Below are 25,885 nucleotides of genomic sequence, written 5' to 3'. Positions count from 1 at the left end.
AGGGTCCCCCAGCAGCACAGAGTATATCAGGAGATGAGTGATGTGTTAGTGAGGACAGAGGATGCATGTGACAGGGACAGTGACATAATGTGAGGAGGGCAATGGAGGAGGAGCCCGGTCAACCAGCAGCACAGAGTATATTAGGAGTTGAGTCATCTCGCCTTTAGACATCATCATCATTTATTTATATAGCGCCAGCAGATTCCGTAGCGCTTTACAATAGGGAACAAACAGTGATAAAACAATACTGTGTAATACAAACATGCAGAGGGGTGCGAGGACCCTGGGGCAGCACCTGCAGAGGAGCGCACCCCTGTTCGTCTAAAAAAGCGCATGTATCTTCGCAGAACATCAGTGTAGTACCAATGAACCATGACCAGTGTGCAATGGTTGTGCTTAGAGGTTTAGCAGTGTCTCCCTCCAGCCCCCTCCAAACTCCCCTGGCTGGTAGAGGAGCAGGAGATGATCACATGACGCTGCAGAAGGTAACAGATAAGACAGGGGCGCTCGGCCCGGTGATGAGATGATTGCAGCGCCCTGATTCCAGTGACTGGTAGCTGCAGCGCCAGCATCATGTGATCAGATGCAGTGCCTCTCCTACTCTGTAATGGTGACAAGGTTTAGTCTCTAGGTAATGCTGATATTGTTCCCGGCTCTCACTTGATTTATAAAAAAAAAAGAAAGAAAATACTGAAATGTTCAGTGTTTATTTTTATGGGCAATTATTTGTTTAATAGTTCTGCAAATCAGTTTGCGAGCTTTACACTGAAGTGCACTATGAGAAACAATTGACAGCTACGCGTTCCCTAAATAGGAGAATAAGCCAAAATACTCTTTATGTTTCTTTTTGTTTCACAAACATCTTTTTTTTTTTTTATTAAATGTTTCTAAGCATTCCAGGAAACAAACAGGCATCACATGTTACAATAGAACTATAAAGCTGAAATGACAACAAGAAGATTCTGAATGCAGCAGGAGAGTATTTAGGGCATAGGTGGAAAAGAAGAATCTCTAGAAAGAGGTACATGGGCCATTATGAGACCTTGAAACTATGGCAACTGCCTCAGCACCAACATGATAATGACCCCTATGAGCATAACATGGAAAGATGAGTTTGTTGCCTGTGCGATAACAAATTATGTGTTAATTACAGTTTGTATTCACCCACCATGTTAGCAAGAGGGGGTAGTATTATAGGGAGAGGTGCAAGTATTATAGGGAGAGGGGGTAATATGACAGGAAGAGGGGGTAATATGACAGGAAGAGGGGGTAATATGACAGAAAGAGGGGGTAGAATTATAGGAAGAGTGGGTAGTATGACAGGAAGAGGGGGTAGTATTTATGTTCATCACCTTTGCCCTTATTTATAATGTATTGTTACATGTATCAATATTTATTCATCAATATTTATCATACACAATGACATTGATAGTATAATTGTATGTCTTGATACATGTAACAATACATTATAAATAATGGCAAAGGTGATGAACATAAACCTTGCTAATAAATAATCCTAATTTATACACTGACACACTTGGTTAACACGTGAGAATTGGTAACCAACGGAATATATCCAAAAATAGAAAACACACAGCAGGCTTGGCACAATTTGCCAGTTTATTAACATCTTTATTTTAATTCTTTAATTTTCATTATTTTTTTCTTTTTAATATTTCGCTGCCTACTATATTTAGGCTTATTTTGGGAACAATATATTTTAGACTACACTAATAAAAAGTATATTTTAAATAAAATGATCATTACAGAGTGCCCCATTAGGCATGTTTTCCTATATCACATGTGTCCTTAATCCTAATGTTTTACATGTAGAGGTGCACCAATCCAGCCATATAATATTACTAATCAAGCAATTTAACATTAGTCTGGTTATGTAAATTAGTACTTAGTGCGGTGGTATATATCTTTCTAAGAAGAGGGGGTAGTATTATAGGAAGAGGGGGTAGTATGACAGGAAGAGGGGGTAGTATGACAGGAAGAGGGGGTAGTATTATAGGAAGAGGGGGTAGTATGACAGCTAGAGGGGGTAGTATGACAAGAAGAGGGGGTTGTATTATAGGAAGTGGGGGTAGTATTATAGGAAGAGGGGGTAGTATGACAGGAAGAGGTGGTAGTATTATAGGAAGAGGGGGTAGTATGACAGGAAGAGGGGGTAGTATGACAGGAAGAGGGGGTAGTATTATAGGAAGAGGGGGTAGTATGACAGGAAGAGGGGGTAGTATGACAAGAAGAGGGGGTAGTATTATAGGAAGAGGGGGTAGTATTATAGGAAGAGGGGGTAGTATGACAGGAAGAGGGGGTAGTATGACAAGAAGAGGGGGTAGGATTATAGGAAGAGGGGGTAGTATGACAGGAAGAGGTGGTAGTATGACAGGAAGAGGGGGTAATATGACAGGAAGAGGGGGTAGTATGACAGGAAGAGGGGGTAGTATTATAGGAAGAGGGGGTAGTATGACAGGAAGAGGGGGTAGTATGACAAGAAGAGGGGGTAGGATTATAGGAAGAGGGGGTAGTATGACAGGAAGAGGTGGTACTATGACAGGAAGAGGGGGTAATATGACAGGAAGAGGGGGTAGTATGACAGGAAGAGGGGGTAGTATTATAGGAAGAGGGGGTAGTATGACAGGAAGAGGGGGTAGTATGACAGGAAGAGGGGGTAGTATGACAAGAAGAGGGGGTAGTATTATAGGAAGAGGGGGTAGTATGACAGGAAGAGGGGGTAGTATTATAGGAAGAGGGGGTAGTATGACAAGAAGAGGGGGTAGTATTATAGGAAGAGGGGGTAGTATGACAGGAAGAGGGGGTAGTATGACAGGAAAAGGTGGTAGTATGACAGGAAGAGGGGGTAGTATGACAGGAAAAGGTGGTAGTATGACAGGAAGAGGGGGTAGTATGAAAGGAAGAGGGGGTAGTATGACAAGAAGAGGGGGTAGTATGACAGGAAGAGGGGGTAGCATAGCTGGGTGAGGTGGTAATATGACAACAAGAGAAAATGACTGCATGCGCCTGAGTTTGGCACAACCTTACTGTAAATTGACTAGGGCTGATCGCTCCGTTCGCTCCCCAAAATCATAGGCTGTAGTAAGTGACCTTTGCATTCTAGTATGTCGCTGATAGGGCTGCATATGCTCCTGTATGTCCCGGATCTGGGGATGCACAGAGTGATTGTGATGAATCCGTCTCTTTGTGTGCACCCACATCGGTCACATGACGCACTGTCTGTTCAGAGCACTACAATCCCTATCGGTCCATGTTTTCTGAATTTGATCAGAGTGTACTTATTATGTTTGATATTGACTTACTAAGAGAGGCTTTAATCGGTGTTTTAGAAATGTACGTTCCCTTATATATTTAACTAAACATAGTTGACTCCCTAGTACCAGAGATGGTCTGTGGAGCTCAGACTTGATTTAAGGACCTCACAGAGGGCACGCTGGGGGTTGTAGTGTCACAGTAGCGTCCATAAGTCTATCCCATATTTTATCAAACCTAATTTTACTAAACTCCCAATAAAGTACTTAAAGAAATTAATAAGGATAAATGAAAACAGTTGTAATAAAGGGCCTGAGTTGAAGAGGCGTACAGGTCTGAATGAGCCGACAGAAACAGCCCTCACACACTTATGTGTAACTTCCGAACATAAACCTTTTATTTTATATGATATGAACATAGTTGCTATGAATAACCATTTAAGCTTAAATAAACTAATACAACTTCCCCATATGTGTGCAAAAAACATTATGGGCCTGATTTGTAAGGCCCTCATTCTGAGAGCACATCACGCCCAGTATTCTATGCTCGTATTTAGGTTCTGCGTATGGCCGAGTTCATCAAGTCACGGATCTCGAGATACGTCCACTGTTGAATTCAGGTGCAGGTCTGCTGTGTTTTACTACATCAGATGCTGCAGGATATGTCCAATACCCATGAGGATTATAAATGCTCAAAAGAACGCACAAGGAAATAAAAAAAAATATTGAATTAATATCACATGGTAATTATATAGGTATTGATGATAAAACAGGTAGAAAAAAGTGTTGTTGTTTTTTTTAAAACAAAAATGTTTTTCCACATGAAATACATTTATCAGGATGTTGCTAATGTCTACTGAACATAAAAATAATTTTTGCAGGTGCTCGTGGTGGCAAACACATGTTATAGCATGCATGCCAGACTATCATCACTACCGATCAGGGCTTAGACTAGCCCTGTACAGGAACGCACACAGGGGGGGTTTCTGGTTCTCCAGAAACACTTTCCCTCCGCGAAGAACAGTGTCCCTACATAGCGGCACTGTACTATACAGCAGCCGTGGCGCTGACAAAGAAGCGTCTGCGGCGGTGCTGTATTGTATACAGCACCGCCGCAGACGCTTCTTTGACAGTGCCGCGGCTGCTGTTCAGTGCAGTGCCGCCGAAATGGAGCTGCTGCGCATGCGCTGCCGCATGCGCAGCTGCTCTCTTTTTTTGGAGGGAGGGGGGGAATTCTCCGTGCGCTCCTGCTGTAACTGGAGCAAGAGATACGGCAGAAACGTAAGTAACTTTGACGTGCGTAGAGATTGATTTGGATGTGGCTGTGTGTGCTCGAGTTTGGCACGCCCCTGTTGTACATTGACTACGGCAAAAAGCCCCTTGCCCACCAGGGACTGCTATAGTCTTACTCTTAATAAGCGTATGTGAATTATTCGCAAGCCTCTAGTTAAACAAGCAGTTCGCTAGTTCGGGCCACCCGCAAATAAATCCTCTTTTTCAGCTCAAACACGTCCTTATTGTACATTACCTACGTTAGAACCCCCTGCCACTCCTCTTCAGGCATATGATGTCGTAAAAGCCAAAAAGTCGAAGTTTCGCACGTACACAGCGCAAACACGCGGACGTCTCTGAATCAGCACAAAGTGTTTTGTTTCTGTGACAGTTGCCCGTTTTCTGTCTTCCCTTTAGAAAAATAATAAATAAATAACACAAGTGAATTCCACAGAGAGAATTTTAACCTCTTTTCTTTGAGGCTAATGTCATTGTTAAACCCCTCAGTAACTTTTCTAAGGACGGAACTTTGGGCATCCGCTGGCCTGAGAACACCTCTCCCTGCTCCCAATTGTTTTGGTTCAGACTTGTGGTTTAACTAAAGTCTAAGATCATTTAAGTTCAGCTGCCACTTAGCTTCGTGTCCTCCGCAGGAGAACAAAATAATGAGAACATTTTTAGAGCAAAACTCCAGGTTTTCCTTTCTGCCGCTCGTTCCTGGTGCTTCGCCTGTTGCTGAAAGTCACAAAGTCCTAGCACAGTGTGTGCAATACATAGAGACATAACAATGTTTACAGATAAACAACCAAGAAAATAGACATTAAAAGAAAAACCAAAAAAGTTTTAACTTGAAATTATCCTGAGATTCACCGTTTGATAGGTGTAATGGGGCCTGAGGAGTGAGACATCTCAATACTTACCATTCATTTTTGTTTTTTGAAAATTTCTTTTATTACAATAATAAAAATTAAATAAAAAAAATACAAAATAAATACAAAAATAAAGTTATTCCCCCCCCCCCCCCGTTACCAAAACAAGTTACAAAATGACAACAGATAACCAAGGTATAGCAGACATAAAGAACATTGACCAGGTAATAGTATCACAGTTTCTACAAATAAAAATAACATTTCATATTGCATTTGGACCTTGATTTAAGACAAAGAGGGCCTGCTTTAGTAAGGAACGTAGATGCCAATACGTGACTTATTTTGTGTAAACTGTAAACTCGCTCTGCAATGCTCAGAATGCACAAACTGAAGTGTATGCAATTTATCTTCAAACACAAAGGACACTTCTAACTGCTGACGATTTGGAGGGCGTAACGGGGAAGGAAAGGGGCGTATGGACATAGTCAATGTACAGTAAGGGCGTGCCAAGATTGAGCGCACGCAGCAGTGCCCGATTCAAGCACTGGGCATCTCTCAAATACGTGATTTATAGCTGTATCACTTGCACCAGTTGCAGGGCCTGTGTAAGTGCCGAGCGATAGTGATGACAGCTGTGTATGCATGCTACAACATGTGTTTGTAATCAGGAACAACTGTAAAAATTAGAGATGCTCACTGACCCCCGTGGACTGGTTTTGTTTTTTGTTTTGGATCTGGATTAGCTTCGTGTTTTAGTTTTGATTTTGGGAAAACCGTCCTCGTGTGTTTTGGTTTTGTATTTTTTAGAAAAAATCCTAAAATATGCTAAAATCACATAATTTTGCTCTTTTTTTGTTCCTACCTTATTATTAAACTCAATAACACTAATTTCAAGTCATTTGCAGTCAATTTTGACCACCTCACAGATCACAATATTATTTTCATACACTTTCAAACTCGGATCTGCTAAATTCGGGTATGTTCGGTTCTCGGGGAACCGAGCCTGAGCATCTATAGTAAAAATACATTTTATGTACAGGAGACATTAATAACATCCTGAGTATTGTATTTTATGTTAAAAAACAAAAGCAAAAAAGAAAACTTTTTTTAATGTGTTTCCATTAATGACTATGGGCCTGATTCATTAAGGAGAGCAAATGAGTAAATTTTCTCCCGGCCCAAACCATGATACAGTTCAAGGGGTGCAAATTATTTTATTATTTTGCACCTAAGATAAATACTGTCTGTTTTTTCATGTAGGACGCAAAAACTTGATAGCTTTTATTTTACACTGGCATTAAAAGTTGATCTTGGATATGTCCTACCCCAACTATAAATCTGCACCCACATTTTAAATATATCCCCCCCCCCCTCCAATGCAACATGGTTTTGCCAAGGTACAAAGTTACTAATTGTTTTTTTTTGCTTTACTCTCCTTAATGAATCAGGCTCTATATTATTAACAGGTGTTAATGTATTTAATAACCTTATTGTTTTATCTCTGTGCGTTCTGCAGGGACTTTATATAAACATATGCATTGTGCATATCCTGCAGTGTGTTGAGCCCAATTATCATAATTGCAAAGAAGGAAAGCAATAGGAAATGACTCCCAGAGAGTAGTTGACAAAAACTAAAAATCTTGTTCCACATACTGATTATTTTCCAACATGTCCAAATGTCTAAAGGACCGCACATTACTTTTACTTTTAATCTCAGTAATAAGTTAAAATAATATATTACCTATCTGTAATAGCATATCAGCTCTAACAAACAACCACGGTAGAAAAGAGCTTTTTGGTTGAACTGGTTCTTAAGTTCGAAGATTTGCAATAAATTATTGGGGGTAAAAGTATCAAGCTGAGAGTTTTCCGGCGGGTTTGAAAAACCAATCAGATTCTAGCTATCATTTATTTAGCACATTCTACAAAATGACAACTAGAATCTGATTGGTTACTATAGGTAACATCTCCACTTTTCAAACCCGCCGGAAAACTCTCGGCTTGATACATTTACCCGCTGATCTCTGGATTGCACTAAACTTTTGAGCGCAATTCCAACAATACCATGTCAAAGGTTAATAGCTGCAATGACTAGAGTTTGATAAGTTTCTCTATGAAAGCAGCAAACTTAAAACTCGCACACAGTCAGGGCCGGATTAACCATAGGGCTAACTGGGCTACAGCTCAGGGGCCTCGGGCATCCAGGGGGCCCTTGAAAGTGCTCAGCAGCAGTATTGATCGGTCAGGGGCGGGGGCGCCCCTGGCCTGATCAATGCTGCTGAGCACTTTCACTGCGGTCCTTCCCCGGCGCGCTGTAGTCTCCTTACTGAGGAGAGCTCGTGAGTCTCACTCTCACGAGATCTCCTCAGTAAAAAGCGTACAGCACGCCGGGGAAGGACTGCAATGCCAGGAGAAGGAGGCAAGTGCCTTGGGGGCGGCTCGGATCACGGGGGGGGCCCTCACGGGGGAATGGAGGCCCCCTTAGCCCAGGGGCCTCCATTCCCTTAATCCGGCCCTGCACACAGTGATGTTCACTGTTCCAATAAAAACAAATGTAAACATTTCAGCTTGAACAGGTGACATTTGATAGTTTATTTTAACATATTGAAGAACGGTGAACACAAGCTCCAAGGTTTGGCGCTCAAGAGCCAGGCGGCCGGTTCGAAATATGTGAGCAGCTCTATAACTTTCTTTTAAACAGGATCAGCAATATCCGCTGTGAGCCATAGTTCAGTTTGAAATTATAGGGGTTTTCTGCTTTTGGACAAACCCCCAAAATCTCTGCTGCGGACCCTTTTGCGCCAAGGGCCTTATCTCTACCATATACCAGGGGGTAAATGTATCAAGCTGAGAGTTTTATGGCGGGTTTGAAAAACCAATCAGATTCTACCTATCATTTATTTAGTACATTCTACAAAATGACAGCTAGAATCTGATTGGTTGCTATAGGCAACATCTCCACTTTTCAAACCCGCCAGAAAACTCTCAACTTGATACATTTACCCCCAGATCTTGCTTCAACACAAACAACTCCCAAAGGTTGAGTTGGCATGGGAGCGGGACGCGGAAGAGGAACTGGACCCGAAAGAATGGGCCAAAATTAGACTTGCCTAACTGGCTAAGGCATCAATATTGGTTCGGGTTAAAGAGAACGTTCACAAAATCTTCTATAGATGGTACTGGGCCTCCACCAGCATTCGCTCAGTTTTCCCCCAGTCTTCAGATCTCTGCTGGCGAGACTTCGGTCACAGAAGTCTCGCCAGCAGACTTCGGTCTGCTGCACATGTGGTGGACCTGCCCAAAAATACGTCTCTACTGGCGAGAAGTCCATTTACTCATATTTACTATCATCGGCATCAATATGCCTCCTTCTGTATTGTACACATTACTACCTAGACCAGTGATGGCTAACCTGTGACACTCCAGGTGTTGTGAAACTACAAGCCCCAGCATGCTTTGCCAGCTATCAGCTAGTTATCCACTTGCAAAGCATGCTGGGGCTTGTAGTTTCACAACACCTGGAGTGTCACAGGTTAGCCATCACTGACCGAGACCAATTCCTGACACCCCTCGCCACTTACAAGACTGATCCGCAACATAATAAATGCAGCAACTTGCCTCATAGCCACACACTGGAAAAATCCCTGTCCACCTTCTCTCTCCAACACTATTCAGAACGTATGGGCTACTTTCCGCATGGTGAGTATAACAGCCAAATTACACGACACCTCTGCTACATTCCGGACGGTCTGGTCGCCTTGGACAGATCCTACGGCGCTATCCCTCCCTTATCTTCAACATACTCCCATGTACTACAATCTTCCCAGCCGCCTACACAACTCTTAAGAGTCATCGCTGCTTACCATCTCCCCTCCACTCCAACAACTGCCAAATAATCCCCCCCTTTATCTACCCACCCATTGTACGTCTTCCCTGTAAAAAACTAAGTCTCCCACATCTGGTTAGACACTATGGGGGGTATTCAATTGGCCGCGTTACTGTTAAAAGTAACACGGCCTGCGCACTATTACCGTTATTACGCTAATAGTGAGCATAATTGCCTTATTATGGTAGTTCTAACGCCGGCTTTTTGCTCTGCAGCTCCCTGAGCTGCGAGCAGAAAGCCGTTTTAAAACTATCGTGTTAACGGTAATAGTTTTAGCGCAACGGTACTTCGGGGGGAATTGAATTCCCCCTATCTTTCTTTTTTTTGTACATTGATATTGTCTTGTTAATAGCCACTGTACCACAACACCTGTTGAATTACTGTTGGCTCTCATTTTTGTACCTTGATTAAAACCAATAAAAAAGTTTATTTTAAAAAAATAAAAAAATAATAAAATGTACGCGTTCGAGTGGATTGAAAGCCCATGGCTGATGGTGATAGCTTTATTCTCAAAATAATTCTTTTTTTAAAATTCTGTAATATTTAAAAAAATAGTTTTAAAAAGAAATATAATCTATTTTTAAAAAAAAAATAATAGTTGAACTGAAACACAAATCTGGGCTTTTCAATTCCATCTGCAGAGACCGGCCCAGTCAATATTTAAGCTGCCCTGATAATATTTTTGACAATAAAAAATCCTTTCACAGCAACAAAAAATCCTACTCAGTGCCAGATCCGGGACTTGAATGATAAATAAGTCTCAGAGATTGCCTATCCCAGGCGTTGCAAATTCCATCTACATTTCTACATATTTTTACTATGCATGAATTTAACATGAAAATATAACACATACGAAAATTGGGTGCAAAGACAAAATCCTATCAAAAAAAAAAATTGTCCTTGCAAATGGGATTTAAATAAATATCAAACAGTTTAAGGCTGTTTTTCTACAGGATCAACTCTTCATTCATAGCACAATTACCGATCTAATTGTTCCAAGGACTCATGAAAGATTAGAAGGAGCCTAATCACACAAGTGTCAGTCAAATCTGTGTGGACTTGAGCTGCCTTTGAAGTGGTGTATTAGTATTTAGTTTTCATTTAAAAACCAATATTAGGTATTTCACAGTACTTTGAGGCGAGATCGCGTGTGGCAGCAAATATTCTCCTCACAGACTTACACAGACTCTGACACAAGTCATAGATATTTCATAACAATTTTTTTATATATTTTAAAGGATGTCAGCTTGAAGGATTTTTTTCTTTTGCCGTCTACGGGGGGATTTCCAACATCAGAGCTTATATTTTAGGAGTATATTTGCCTATTGGCTCGCCATGCACATATACCGGTGTACAACCCTGTTTGTTTTTAAGTACCCCCTGTGATTTTTGACACACTCTTTGTGTAACAATTTGGGGGTGGCGGTTCGTGATGGTAACGTGCATGTCACCAGCAATGAAAACGCCACATTCACATTTCTGTCTGCTATTTCATTTAGACAAACCCCTTTATTAATTATAACTTCATTATATTCCTCCTGAAATACTTATCATCGGAGCTTTACGTATGTTTTAAATAAGTTGTGAGGGTGACAGGAATTTGGTTCTCTCATTATTTTATATTTCAAATTTGTGTATTGTCATGTATTAATGACATTGGTGTATGTACATAGGTAAATGTGCTTTCTTTTATAAAAATCTTCCTAAATGGCACAAAAGATGTTGAATATTACGGCTGATCACAATCGCACGTGCAAAAATGAAGTTATTTTGCATGTTCCAAAAAGGTTCTCCATCTACCTGCTTAAGTGCCTCCGTTGAAGTTAATCCAGTCTCGAGGTAAAATCTCGTATTTATATTTTGGGTACAGAATCTTTCACCTTAGGCCACGTACACACTGGCATTAAAATTTGGTGCTTAAGATGCGTTTGTAACGCAAGAGCATGTCAACGTCTGTGAAAATAAAAATCATTGCACTGAATAAGAGGGTACATACTTTTTTATGTGCGTTTTACCTTACGGGTACCCGCAATTCTTGTCCCATTTCAGCGCATCTGATGTGCATCAACGCATTAATACATGTATTGTAAATGCCATGAGATGCGAGTAAGAACTAGAGATGTTCAGGCTCGGTTTTCTGAAAACCGAGCCCGCCCGAACTTAGGGGATCCGAGTAGGCTCGTGAGCCGGCTTGGTACTTTCGTGCATCCTCGGATCTGAATCGAGGCAAAACGTCATTGTTGCGTTGTCGGATCTCGCGGGTTTTGGATTCCATAAGTACCTTCCGCCCCAGGAGATCCAGCGCCATTGATCACACAGAAACAGGAGTAGCAGTGTTCTTGTCAATCTCCAGTCTCCAGTGACGTTGCTCAGTGACATTGCTCACACAGAAACAGGGGTATTAGTGTTCTTGTCACTCTCCAGTCTCCAGTGACATTGCTCAGTGCCATTGCTCACACAGAAACAGGGGTAGCAGTGTTCTTGTCACTCTCCAGTCTCCAGTGACATTGCTCAGTGCCATTGCTCACACAGAAACAGGTGTAGCAGTGTTCTTGTCACTTTCCAGTCTCCAGTGACATTGCTCAGTGCCATTGCTCACACAGAAACAAGGGTATTAGTGTTCTTGTCACTCTCCAGTCTCCAGTGACATTGCTCAGTGCCATTGCTCACACAGAAACAGGGGTAGCAGTGTTCTTGTCACTCTCCAGTCTCCAGTGACATTGCTCAGTGCCATTGCTCACACAGAAACAGGTGTAGCAGTGTTCTTGTCACTCTCCAGTCTCCAGTGACATTGCTCAGTGCCATTGCTCACACAGAAACAGGGGTAGCAGTGTTCTTGTCACTCTCCAGTCTCCAGTGACGTTGCTCAGTGACATTGCTCACACAGAAACAAGGGTAGCAGTGTTCTTGTCACTCTCCAGTCTCCAGTGACATTGCTCAGTGCCATTGCTCACACAGAAACAGGGGTAGCAGTGTTCTTGTCACTCTCCAGTATCCAGTGATATTAATCAGTGCCATTGCTCACACAGAAACAGGGGTAGCAGTGTTCTTGTCACTCTCCAGTATCCAGTGATATTAATCAGTGCCATTGCTCACACAGAAACAGGGGTAGCAGTGTTCTTGTCACTCTCCAGTCTCCAGTGACATTGCTCAGTGTCAATGATCACACAGAAACAGGGGTCACAGTGTTTTTGTCATTTGACAAAAATTTACATGAAATGACTGGAAATTAATGTTATTGAGGCTAATAATAATGTAGGAACAAAAGAAAAGAGACAATTTATGTGATTTTAGAAAAATAAATAGGGATTTTAGAAAAAAATAGGGATCCAAAACCAAAACACGCAAGGGTGGTTTTGCCAAAGCCAAAACACAAAGTAAATCCAGATCCAAAACCAAAACACGGGGGGTCAGTGAGCATCTCTGTTAGTGAGTCCACCTGCATTTGCTTAAACAAAATAATAACATTTTATTTTGTCACAGACGCATGTTTCAAAAACGCACATTGAACGCAATTATACTTGCATATTAAACACATGCTTAAATGCAATGCTGTTTATGTGTTTTTACTTGCAATGTAAAATGTGTTGAAAAACATATTGCAAACGATCGTGTGTATGAAACCTTACTAGTTAGTCCACATCCAGCATGGACTGCCCGATCCACCCAGCTCCTCCCATTGGTAGGATGAAATTTGCATCTCACAAACCTCTTGACGTGATAATCTATCTGTTTATTTATTTATATAAACAAGAAATATGCGCAGTAATAGGAGCAGAATGTCAGAAAAATGGATGCATTTATGTTGCACCTGTGCAGTTTTCTGTCAAAAATGTCATTCCATCTCTCTGATTTATTGATTGATAATCACCGTGCCTCACAATTACGTTGTTCTCCATGGCAATACCGTTGATTGAAACTGCTTTTTTCTGCCAAATGTTCTGCGATCTTTTTTTGGTATTTTAATTTTTGTATTTTATAACTCGACTGAGCACTTGGTAGAGAGCACAGATCCCAAATTATGGACTGATGTGCCTTAGTAAATGAAAACAGACCTGTCCTGTATATTTATCTGGTTCCATTCTCTCTGAGCTACAGACAACACTGGCGTCTAATTAGTGACACCACAGGGGGCCTGATTCATTAAGGAAAGGAAAGCAAAAAAATTAGTAAGTTTTCTACTGGACTAAACCATGTTACAATGCAAGGGGGGCAAATTAGTTTATTATTTTGCACACAAGTTAAATACTGGCTGTTTTTTCATGTAGCACACAGATACTCGGAATGGAGATTCAACTAGACCGACTGCGTAACCTGTCGACAGGGCCGTGAATGCTGAGCAGTCTGCGGTGTCTTGTGTGCTCAAGTCCGGCATAGCGCAGATCGAGTTAATAGATTGCTGGGAGGCGCTGTGGGCTCCCACTGGTCTTGGTTCATATGGGAACCAATAGAAAAGTTAGAGGTAGATGGATGTTACTCAAAAAATACTTCAGGGATTAGCCTGTAAGCTTACAGAAGGACCTCCAATGTAGTATTTTCTGGAATATATCATGTTTAAGAAGCATAGGAAAGAGCATGGGGTTTGTGTATATATAAGACTTGCCCAAGATATCTGGAAAGGATGATAATATAGAGTTATTATGGGTCATGCATACATGCAGTCTAATCATGATTGCCTTAAGCCACCTAGTGTAAAGGATTGCTCTGAAACTAATTTATTGTTACAGACTGAAAGGACAATAAACAAATATATTCTCCTCAAGGTGGTTTTACCATCCAGCTAGAAATTGGGGCACTGATTATTATCTATTTTAAAACAACAATCACCTTTCACAAGTGATAGAAGAACCGACTAGAGGGCGAGGAACGGGGTGGTACTATCTAATAGAACAGATATTATATGTAATGCACAGGTGAGGGGGAGGAACGACGTGGTACTATCTAATAGAACAGATATTATATCTAATGCACAGGTGAGGGAGAGGAATGAGGTGGTACGCTCCTCCTCCGCTTCCCCTCTCTTCCTTGCCCTACACTGTCTCCCCATCCCCTACAGAATCCTTTTCAAACTCCTGACCACCACGTACAAGGCTCTCTCCCAGTCTACTGCCCCCTATATCTCTAACCTCCTCTCCATTCACACTCCTGTCTGCTCCCTGCGCTCGACCAATGACCGTCGCCTCTCCTCCACTCTGATCACCTCCTCCCACTCCAGAATCCAGGACTTCTCCTGTGCAGCCCCCCTGCACTGGAACGACCTCCCTCGCTCCATCCGTCTCTCTCCCAATCTGTGCTCCTTCAAACGGGCACTTAAAACTCACATGTTCCTTAAAGCCTACCATCCTTCCACCTAACCCGTTATCCCCTCTCTGCTCCCGGTCCCTTCTCCCTCCCATATACGTCAACTGACTCCCTTTGTGCCTGAGTCTTGTTCAACCTCCCTTCGGATGTAAGCTCATTTGAGCAGGGCCCTCTTCCCTCCTGTATCCATACCTGTTCTTCTGCTCCGTCCTTACTGCATTAGCCTGCCTGGAGCCTCTGGAGTTTTGGTATTTATTGTTTATTGTTCAGTAATGTCTTACCCTGTATAGTCTACTGTTTGTGCAGTGTACGGAGCTGCAGAACTCTTGTGGCGCCTAACAAATAAAGGATAATAATAATAATCTAATAGAAGAGATATTATATGTAATGCACAGGTGAGGGGGAGGAACGACGTGGTACTATCTAATAGAACAGATATTATATCTAATGCACAGGTGAGGGAGAGGAATGAGGTGGTACGCTCCTCCTCCGCTTCCCCTCTCTTCCTTGCCCTACACTGTCTCCCCATCCCCTACAGAATCCTTTTCAAACTCCTGACCACCACGTACAAGGCTCTCTCCCAGTCTACTGCCCCCTACATCTCTAACCTCCTCTCCATTCACACTCCTGTCTGCTCCCTGCGCTCGACCAATGACCGTTGCCTCTACTCCACTCTGATTACCTCCTCCCACTCCAGAATCCAGGACTTCTCCTGTGCAGCCCCCTTCACTGGAACAACGTGGTATTGTCTAATAGAACAGATATTATATCTAATGCACAGGTGAGAGGGAGGAACAATGTGGTACTATCTAATAGAACAGATATTATATCTAATGCACAGGTGAGGGGGAGGAACAACGTGGTACTATCTAATGTTGAAACAAGTACACAGGGGCACCGATAACTAATAAAAATAATGTGACCCTAAATCATAGCTCCCAACATGACTGTGCCCACCAGCAGGACAAGGGGCGTGGCCACGAGGTGGGGACATGGTCATGTTGTGCTGGAGGGTACTGCCACACACCCATAGGGCTCCCTATCTTCTTCCTCTGAGGTCCCAGATATCGGAATTTGTCCCTATACTCAGGGCACATTTTGCATCTTTTATTTACACTTCTGCTGGAAAGCGCATTTTTAGGCGTACCTCCCAACATGTCTGCCCTCGGCAGTGGGATATTGGGCGTGGTCACATAACAAAGAGGGCATGGTCACTGTGTGATGGGGGACTGTAAAGCAATGGGCTGCCTATTACCCACCTCCGTTCCCCCAGTATTCCCATCCATGAATAAACATATCCCGGATCGGGACAGAGCCACAACATCGGGAGTGTCCCGCTGAAATCAGGACAGTTAGAAGGTGTGCCTAGACTAATAATAATAATAATAGTATTAGGCCTCTAAATGATAAAGTAGGAAACATTAGTATATAATTTACAGGTACTAAGCTGCGGGGTTCAGCTGTCAACTAAACACATCACATGTGGTGTAACTACGGTACAGTAACATACTCCATGATTTAGGTTAATGTGCTGCCGTCTATTGGTAATATGACAGACACTCTGACGCAATGCCTTCTAAATCATTGCATCAGATAGCGATATAGATACAGGATTTAAACTAGATAACTTGTGCTTGAAATTCTATATATATATTGCACCATAAAATAACATCATATTTTATATATTACGTAAACTGATCCGTTTGTCTCCTTTTTCTGCAGGTAGACTTATATCGTTAGAAGAATAAGCTGTGTCTCTTGGATGGGTCACTCGTGAATACTGAAAAGGAAAGGTAAAAGTTTTAAAAATGTTGTCCTTTTTACGTCATTTAATAAATGTTCATGTGAGACGCCGTAGATTTGTAAAGGGCTATATTTAAACAACTATTTGCAATGAGACATGGGTAACAATTAGCTTTTGCAATTTTAAATTGTACAGTCATCAATAGCACTCGTGCAAAAGAGCGTTAATTTTAGGCACTTCTCGTTAGAGTATTTACACGTCTTTGTTTTATGCAAACTTCGGTGTTGCCTGCAGCGTTCAGAAGCGATAACGCATGGTAAGATACAATGGCTTTGCCTGGGAACGTTTGTTTAAGCGCACAGCTCAGTATGGTACAGGGAAACATTTAGACGTGTTACTGAACGCACTCTGAAAAAGCGTCTACAAACTACAAGGCTTTTGTCAATGCTATAACTAGCGGTATATTTCCACTCCCGTGTGTACAAGCCCTTATAATGTATAAACATTTCTCTTTCTGGAAGAAACCACTAACAATTAAGTTAGTTTGTTTGGAGAAACGGGTGATGCTTAATTTTAAAGTTGTCATATGTATTTTAAGTCAGAAAGCTTTACACATTTGTACAGTAGTTCGCCTAAGTTAAAGAGATACAGGTGGAGGAGATATGTGTGACAAAATAATAGTAAAGAGTCTAATTTAACTTATATGTTTTGAAGTGGTTTATAAAAACATCTTTTCCACAGCTAGATGCCAGATGACAGGGTGTGTCTGCAATCAAACAGAGCACCTGCAGAAAACTTCTTTTTAAAGGCAAGGTGGGCGTGTCATCTGTCCATCAAGTTAGGGCTGTGGGAGGATTGTAAACTATATAAACCTGTCTTTTTCTTTTATGTGCGTGACCGATGCCAGATAGTGGCCGATGTCTAGGGAGCTAATCTCTGTTACTTTAGTGTTTGGGTAACAAGAAAGAGTGTGAAGCTCTTTGCTATCCATTTACTTCACCATCCTGACAGTAAAAGCAAAGTAAAACAACAAAAAGGTTTTCGTATGTCCATCACCTAAAGTGTGGCCATGTCACAGATGATAAAATAAACTCTGGGGACTGTGATGTTAGTTATAGCATAGCTTATCGTTGGGAAATAATGCCATCATTACCTTACCTGTTTCTATGGGGTCCAATGAAGGTGGAATGGCTTTGCATTATCCCCTGCAGGGTTAGATCCTTAAAGTCCGCGCATGTGCATTTCACTTGGTGATGAGTAAGAATTTTTCATAGAATAGGGAGGTTTTTGTTCCCAGAGCAGCCCCGGCATAGTAAATACCTGCGATACAACATTATGTATCACAATGTTCTGCTGTGATACATAACGTTACCTCTCGCAGTTTTCTGAGACCAAATTGTAAATAGACCCCTAAGTGATCTCACAGAGGGACTATTTTTACCCCTGATGTAATATGTGAAATGCATCCTGAGAAGTCAATTATGGACCTGGTATTATGGCAGTTAAAGTACTGCCTTAGATACCTTTTGAATTGTTAAATCGCCAGCGATTGCAGTATTATCACCAACGGGAAACCCTTTGATGTATAGGGTGAAATAATCATCATTTATTTATATAGCGCCACTAATTCTGGAGCGCTGTACAGAGAACTCACTCACATCAGTCCCTGCCCCATTGTGGCTTACAGTCTAAATTCCCTAATATACATACATACATACATACATACACACACACACACACACACACACACACACACACACACACACACACTCAGACCAGGGTCAAGTTGCTAGCAGCCAATTAACCTACCAGTATGTTTTTTGGAGTGTGGGAGGAAACCGGAGCACCCGGAGGAAACTCACGCAAACACGGGGAGAACATACAAACTCCTCACAGATAAGGCCATGGTCAGGAATCGAACTCATGACCCCAGTACTGTAAGGCAGAAGTGCTAACCACTTAGCCACTGTGCTAAAAATAAACTTAGTTCATTTAACCCTTTGGTTAAAAAGCCCTCAATTAAAATTTTAAGAACAATAAATACAATAAATAGCAATTTTTAAAAAACAAAAAGGATACATGTATAAAAAAATTCAGACAATGTTGATCTGCAACTTCTTTTCCATCCTCAAACTCTTTGTTTCTATGATGACAACGATCTATAGGTGTCACTGAGCTACCCTCCTATTGTATTGGTGTACTGTTTATGCCGCAATGGTCACTTGACAGCGCACTATGCAGTCCTGGATGGGAACGGCCGTCCGCTGTCTCACTTCACAGATTACCCACTTCAGGCCTTGAATAGATAAATGACCCCTCCATTTTATTTAGCCGTTTTACGTGTAGTTTTATGAGAAATGTAGACAAGCCCTGATCATTTTTCTCTTCTTCTTCTCCAACGTCTCTCAGACGAGGCGACCGCGGTAAAAGACAGATAATTGCGCTTTAATTGGACTTCGCCTGTTCAAAGGCCTGCCTTTCTAGTTCCCATGGCCCACTAGATAAGTTTCCTGCATAATGACAATTAAGCTCAATAAAGAATATGCAAAGCAGGTGACAACCGCGGCTGGATGGGGAGCAGCTCTTTGTGAGTAAAACAATGAACTTTTAGTTCTGACTGCCTTTCGCTGCTCATTCCCTGGCTTCATAATAACATTTGCATAGAAGATTCTTTTTTTCCCCCTTTAATAACAGCTGCTCTCAAAGTTAACATTGTAAAGGTTAGAAATGTCCTTTCCAAACTACTGTAAATCTTCGGTCCGAGTTTGTTTTCTTCCTTAGAACTTTTTTTTGTTTTTCTTTTTAATATTCATATTATTTGCTTCTTCTTCTTTTTTTTTTGAGGGGTGTTTTGTTTATTATTTTTCTTTCATTTGTCAGTTCTCAAAGTAATTAATCACTCCAAACCTTTCAGCTGTCAAGTTCAACAAAAGGTAATCCCGAATCTGTCCGCGTTGCCTGCTCCACACAGATGCTCTTTGTTGGTAGAGATTCGCGTTCAACAATTTCTCATCTGTGCGACTTTTCCTTCTCAATTAATACGGACAGAAAATATCAATTGAAGTCCGTTTGTGTTCTCCTGTGTACGGATTATTATTATGAAGAATTCACATTCCGTTACATTAAACATTGGCATTCCGTACTCCTGCTCCCACCGCAGCCTCGAACTCACTTTTCACAATGCTAAAGAATTAACCAAGGCGAAGTCTTGTGTTAACTGTGAATATGTGTGAATATTTACACATATTTCATCATTGAATGGCAGCTTACTGACAATTTTATTTAGCAATTTTGGGTCCTACAACTTCTGCCTGGCGCTGATTTCTTGCCCCCAATGGGTGGTCAACTCAGTGGTTAGCATGCTGCCAATATGAAAAGAAGACCCGGGGGTAAATGTATCAAGCGGAGAGTTTTCCGGCGGGTTTGAAGAGTGGAGATGTTGCCTATAGCAACCAATCAGATTCTAGCTATCATTTTGTAGAATGTACTAAATAAATGATAGCTAGAATCTGATTGGTTTTTCAAACCTGCCGGAAAACTCTCAGCTTGATACATTTACCCCCCGGTGGTCAATAGTCAGAGCTCCCAATTTATGAAGTTATCCAGATGGTACATAGTGCAATAAGGGAGTGGGCACATCACAATGTGGGCAAGGACGACACACCACAGACTTCGGCTTTCAGTTACACTAATTAAAAAACAATAACAATAAAAATTACAATAATACATAACTGTAAAAATTAGGATAAAATCTAAGAATTAAATAATTACCATTGAAAATATTCTTCATTCTAAGAAAAAAGCTTTTTTTAAATGAATTTTCTTCTGTTGTCGACATCCTAATGTAGCGATAATAGTAGAAGGATAGCAGCGGAGCCGTGCATGGGAAGTCATTGCTAACGTGGCGCGCCAAATCTTACCGCCGGTGTGGCATCCTCATATTTCACCACTGGCCTTGTGCCCATTTTTGCCCTTTCTGCCACTAGGTTATTAACAATAGGAACAAGCTCAGGGTACTTGTGACGCTGTCCAGTCGCAGCTCACTATGAACTCTGTAATTTTACTCCTACTTTAAATTAAAGGTCGCATCTTTTACAGACTTTGCTCGCTATACGCTGAAGAGGCAATCCCTGCGCTATACTGCTGAGCTCCAAACTGTGCGCAGCAGTCTGTGTGTCAGTAGGATTTTGTGTCATGATCTAAATACCCAACAGGTAAAGCAATGGCTCAAAGAGCAGTCGTGGAGCCACGTGCACATAACAACTACGGATGGACATAAAAGTCTCCCCAACATTTTCACTGTTCCGGTGAGTTAAAGACAGTAGAGTTAGCTCTCACTGCTTCTACCTATGGCCATAATGCCTGTGTTGTCTCTTTCTAGTACATGCATTGTAGTCTTGTTGCTGAATCACACATCTTTTCAGATAAGGAGACCCAATGTCCCTTATTTTATATATAGATCATCTGAGCCATAAATACTAGACTTCACCCATGCTGCTCCCCACTTATGGAATTCCCAACCCCACAGTCTCCAAATTTTTGGATGCTCTCTGAAAACCCATCTCTTTATGAGGGACACCTATCCTACACACACTAATGCACCCTCACAACTGTCCCAATTTCCCCTCTGAGCCACTTTCGCTCCTCTCAGTTCTGCGATTTTTTTCACTAGATTGTAAAGTTTAGCGTATACTTCCTCACACCTACATATAATGGAGGTATACGTTTTATAAGCTGAGCCAGTGTGTAGCCTATTAATTTGCAAAGAACCGGTGATGTCACTGAGGTGCTGCTCATTAATAGTTATGATGCCTGACTTATTTCTATTATTGGTGTACTGACGTCTTTACCTTGTACATTAGTCCAGTCTACAGAATGGCTGCCTCTTTGGTGTACAGGTAAATATCTGCAATGATGGTGCACAGCATCTGCACTGTGTGGATGACAAGCTTGCTCCTTAAGGCCGTAGGGACATTAAAATTGGTGCAATTGTGGCCGAGAGCCCAGTGTGGCTTGGGAGTGGAGGGCTGCAGGGATTACGCGTTTCCACCACATAGTGGGCAATTTCAGTCTGTGTCTGTTCTCAGACATAAACGAGAGACAACACATCGCCAACTCAAGATTCTACTGATACCTCCAAATCCGACACTTCATACGGTCCTCTCAACAGTCCACTCTCCCCCAACGCCTTTCCCAGTTCAAACGACATTGTACCTACAATGCCAACTACAAGGGGGCCATCTCTCTCCTCTAACTTTCTGTCCTGGCCCCATCGGACCCTCCGCCAGCCCCTTATATAGCGGCCTGGGAAGTGGACCTGGTCAACTCCTTTAGCGATGAACAGTTGGAACACAATTCATACTCGTATTTCCAAATGCCCCATCAGCAAATTCCTATAAAATCCTCACCTGATGGTACCTGGTCCCCTCCCGCCTCCACACCACGTTTCCTAACACCTCTGACACATGCTGGTGGCGGCAATGTGACCAGCGAGGAGATTTCATACACATATGGTGGATGTGCCCAGCACTGTCTTCCTTCTGGGTCGATATCAGTTCCCTCATCGCAGACGTCACTGGGCTCACGCTCACTTTGACCCCCTACCATCCCTTCTCAGCCCCTATCTTGATAAAACCACTGATAAGATGATTCTGCACATCTCCTGTGCTTCAAAGTTCCAGTTATCTCGCAATTGGAAAAAAAAGCAGCCCCCTCTCAAGCTGGGACGTAGTCAACCGTATCTGGTTTGTGTCCCATATGGAATATATCACTAATCTCCAGGACAACAAAGTGGCTTCCTTTGATAAAGTCTGGGGAGGTTGTGGCTCGCACCACATGACCCCACTGCCTGGCATGCTCTAATTCCTCTTATCCCTACCCCTTACCTTATATCCATTGCCTCCCAAAGGCACCCCCCTATACCCTCGCAACTCCACCCTCCCCTTTTTTCTCCTCCAGGTATTCCCTCTCCCTTAACCTCACTCCTTGGCAGTGGCTCACCAGGTTTGACGCTAGGTACACGCTCCACACTGACTCCTCTTTTAGACCACTGTACTAAGCTGGTTTGCCACCTCATGTGACGCACCTGTTAAGCTATGCCGTTCTGTTTAAAAAAAAGTCTTGCCAATGTGTTTGTACTGAAATACTTATCTGTCTACTGTTAAATTTTACATTTCAAAATAAAGAGATTTAAAAAGAAATTGGTGTAAATGTGCACCACTATGCTACATCAATTAGTGTCATAAGTGACCACTTTGTTGTTTAAATTGGCATGGTGACTTCCTGTTATTTGAAAGTGGGGTTCTATTTCTGATCCCTGATTCTGCTTGTTGTATGTTATTTCTTTTTTGTTTTTGCTTCTTGTATTTTGCAACATGTCAGGGAAATCAAATTATTACGAAGATCTATTTTATTTCCCACCTGACAATTGGGTTCATTGGATAACTGGAATTGGTTTTTTGGGTATTTTGCTTATTTATGTGTAAAGTATTATGTCCTTAAGCCCTGTATACGCATTTGGGGCCTGATTTATTAAGGAAAGTACAGCAAAAAAAAGGAGTAACTTTGCTCCTGGACAAACCATGTTACAATGCAAGGGGTGCAAATTAGTATAATATTTTGCACATAAGTTAAATACTATCTGTTTTTTAATGTAGCACACAAATACTTGATAGCTTTATATTTACACTGAAATTTAAATTTAATCTAGGACATGCCCTACCCCAACTATAAATCTGTCAACACATATTCAATTTACATCCCACTTCAATGCAACATGGTTTTTCCAAGGTGCAAAGGTACTATTTTTTTTTTCTAGCTTTGCTCTCCTTAATGAAAAAGGCCCCGGTGTTTATGCTGCTTTAATGCGCCACGTTCAGCCATGTTTAAACATGGCGCATCGCATCCTTGGTTCTTGGTAAGTGTACACAAGTTTTTAGGAAAATACATGGCAGATCAACAACAACAAAATCCATGTATGTGGGCTCTATACATCCATCATGGGGTTTCATACACGCTTCTGTACACTGCCCATCTGCTAAGTAAGATTTAACGATTATGCTATGCTCAGTTATCGTTATGGTCACGGATGGGAGAAAGCGGCGTTTTAAAGCCGGATAAATGATGTTTCTGTAAATGGGCCTCTTATAATGGTTACGTCTGATGTAGATACTCTGCTTGACAATCATATTGGCTGCCTGTGGTTAAGGGAATGTACAATGTATGTATTGCTGCTTACTGATTGCTCTCCATATCTCTGTCTTTCAAATCAGCAAATCATTTGCATATCTCCAGTTACAACATTCTAAATAGTTATATAGATAACACCACTATTATGTTCCGTCTTATCTTGTAACACATTGTCTGTATTTCATGACTTGTTGACGGATGTTCTGCATAATTGTAAATATGACATTGAAGGGCTCTTGAGAAAAGCAGCGTGTCGTTATTATGTTGCGTATTAGCGTTTTCATGTATTCTCAACCAAGCGTGGCCTGGGAAATTTCCACTTGACACAACGTAGCAGATCGTCTTGTGTAAAATTATGATTAGTTGATATCATGCACAGATCTGCGTTGAAGTGATATCGGAGTGGTAACTATCTGCATCAAAAGTCAAGGCAGACAAAGGGAGATTAATTATCACCGTCACAGCCTTGGGAAAGGAAAAAAAAACTGAAAGACCAGGAAGCCCTTGAATTTGGATCCTTAATTTGTCCATCAGTTGGAAAGTGCCAAGAAAAAAGAACCAGCAGGATTAAAGAGTCAGTCATTACAGATCTGGCTTCAGGACAAAACATGTTTCTGCGACACTCCGGGCAGCTTTCAAACTCTTCCAACGTCTGGGGAGAGTGACAGCCAGTAAAATGGGACAGCAATCTTGTCCTCAGATGAAGATGTAATCACCAGCTGCTCTGTCTGGCTTGACAAGTTACAGGCTTGTTTAGCCAAGTTACACAGTGTCACTGCGTAGAGCAGCCAGGGCTCACAGAGGTGCACATTGATCAGAGAGCGTGATGTGATCCCATGCTGAAGAGAGAGAGAGAGAAACTTTCTGCAGATTTAGTGATATATTCACACTTATGTGTCCTGACATTGCTGGAAACATTAGTAAACTTACCATGGCCACATTCCATCAATGTGTTCAATTGTGTAAGTTAAAATATTTCATAATCACAATGCAGTGGTCATGTTTTATATTACGCTGCTGTAATGTCTGGATGCGATTATGTAAGGCCCTCCATCACCTCTGTAGTAACACATCTCCTCCATCACCTCTGTAGTAACACATCGCCTCCATCTCCTCTGTAGTAACACATCCCCTCCATCTCCTCTGTAGTAACACATCCCCCATAACCTCTGTAGTAACACATCCCCTCCATCACCTCTGTAGTAACACATCCCCCATAACCTCTGTAGTAACACATCCCCCATAACCTCTGTAGTAACACATCCCCCATAACCTCTGTAGTAACACATCCCCCATAACCTCTGTAGTAACACATCCCCTCCATCACCTCTGTAGTAACACATCCCCCTCCATCACTTCTGTAGTAACACATCCCCCTCCATCACCTCTGTAGTAACACATCCCCCTCCATCACCTCTGTAGTAACACATCTCCTCCATCACCTCTGTAGTAACACATCCCCATAACCTCTGTAGTAACACATCTCCTCCATCACCTCTGTAGTAGCACATCTCCTCTGTAGTAACACATCCCCCTCCATCACCTCTGTAGTAACACATCCCCTCCATCACCTCTGTAGTAACACATCCCCCTCCATCACCTCTGTAGTAACACATCCCCTCCATCACTTCTGTAGTAACACATCCCCCATAACCTCTGTAGTAACACATCCCCTCCATCACCTCTGTAGTAACACATCCCCCATAACCTCTGTAGTAACACATCCCCCATAACCTCTGTAGTAACACATCCCCTCCATCACCTCTGTAGTAACACATCCCCTCCATCACCTCTGTAGTAACACATCCCCCTCCATCACTTCTGTAGTAACACATCCCCCTCCATCACCTCTGTAGTAACACATCTCCTCCATCACCTCTGTAGTAACACATCCCCCATAACCTCTGTAGTAACACATCTCCTCCATCACCTCTGTAGTAGCACATCTCCTCTGTAGTAACACATCCCCCTCCATCACCTCTGTAGTAACACATCCCCTCCATCACCTCTGTAGTAACACATCCCCCTCCATCACCTCTGTAGTAACACATCCCCTCCATCACATCTGTAGTAACACATCACCTCCATAGCCTCTGTAGTAACACATCCCCTCCATCACATCTGTAGTAACACATCACCTCCATAGCCTCTGTAGTAACACATCCCCTCCATCTCCTCTGTAGTAACACATCCCCCATAACCTCTGTAGTAACACATCCCCTCCATCACCTCTGTAGTAACACATCCCCCATAACCTCTGTAGTAACACATTCCCCTATAACCTCTGTAGTAACACATCCCCTCCATCACCTCTGTAGTAACACATCCCCTCCATCACCTCTGTAGTAACACA

At 42.1% G+C, this 25,885-nt stretch overlaps 1 protein-coding gene across 9 annotated transcripts in view; it reads left to right on the top strand.

Moving 5' to 3' along the window:
* The window catches only part of TENM4 (teneurin transmembrane protein 4), a 1,040,112-nt gene that overhangs the window by 512,226 nt on the left and 502,001 nt on the right, over positions 1-25,885 (top strand). For all 9 annotated transcript variants that reach the window (XM_075198626.1, XM_075198625.1, XM_075198627.1 and 6 more), the window contains exon 4: positions 16,323-16,393. The gene's annotated coding sequence lies outside the window, so the exon portion shown is untranslated. The remainder of the gene's footprint in view (positions 1-16,322; positions 16,394-25,885) is intronic.

Source organism: Mixophyes fleayi, chromosome 2, assembly GCF_038048845.1.
Source record: "Mixophyes fleayi isolate aMixFle1 chromosome 2, aMixFle1.hap1, whole genome shotgun sequence".
Classification (NCBI taxonomy): domain Eukaryota; kingdom Metazoa; phylum Chordata; class Amphibia; order Anura; family Limnodynastidae; genus Mixophyes; species Mixophyes fleayi.
The sequence above is the reverse complement of the archived record's forward strand: the minus strand, read 5'-3'. Positions and strand labels throughout refer to the sequence as shown.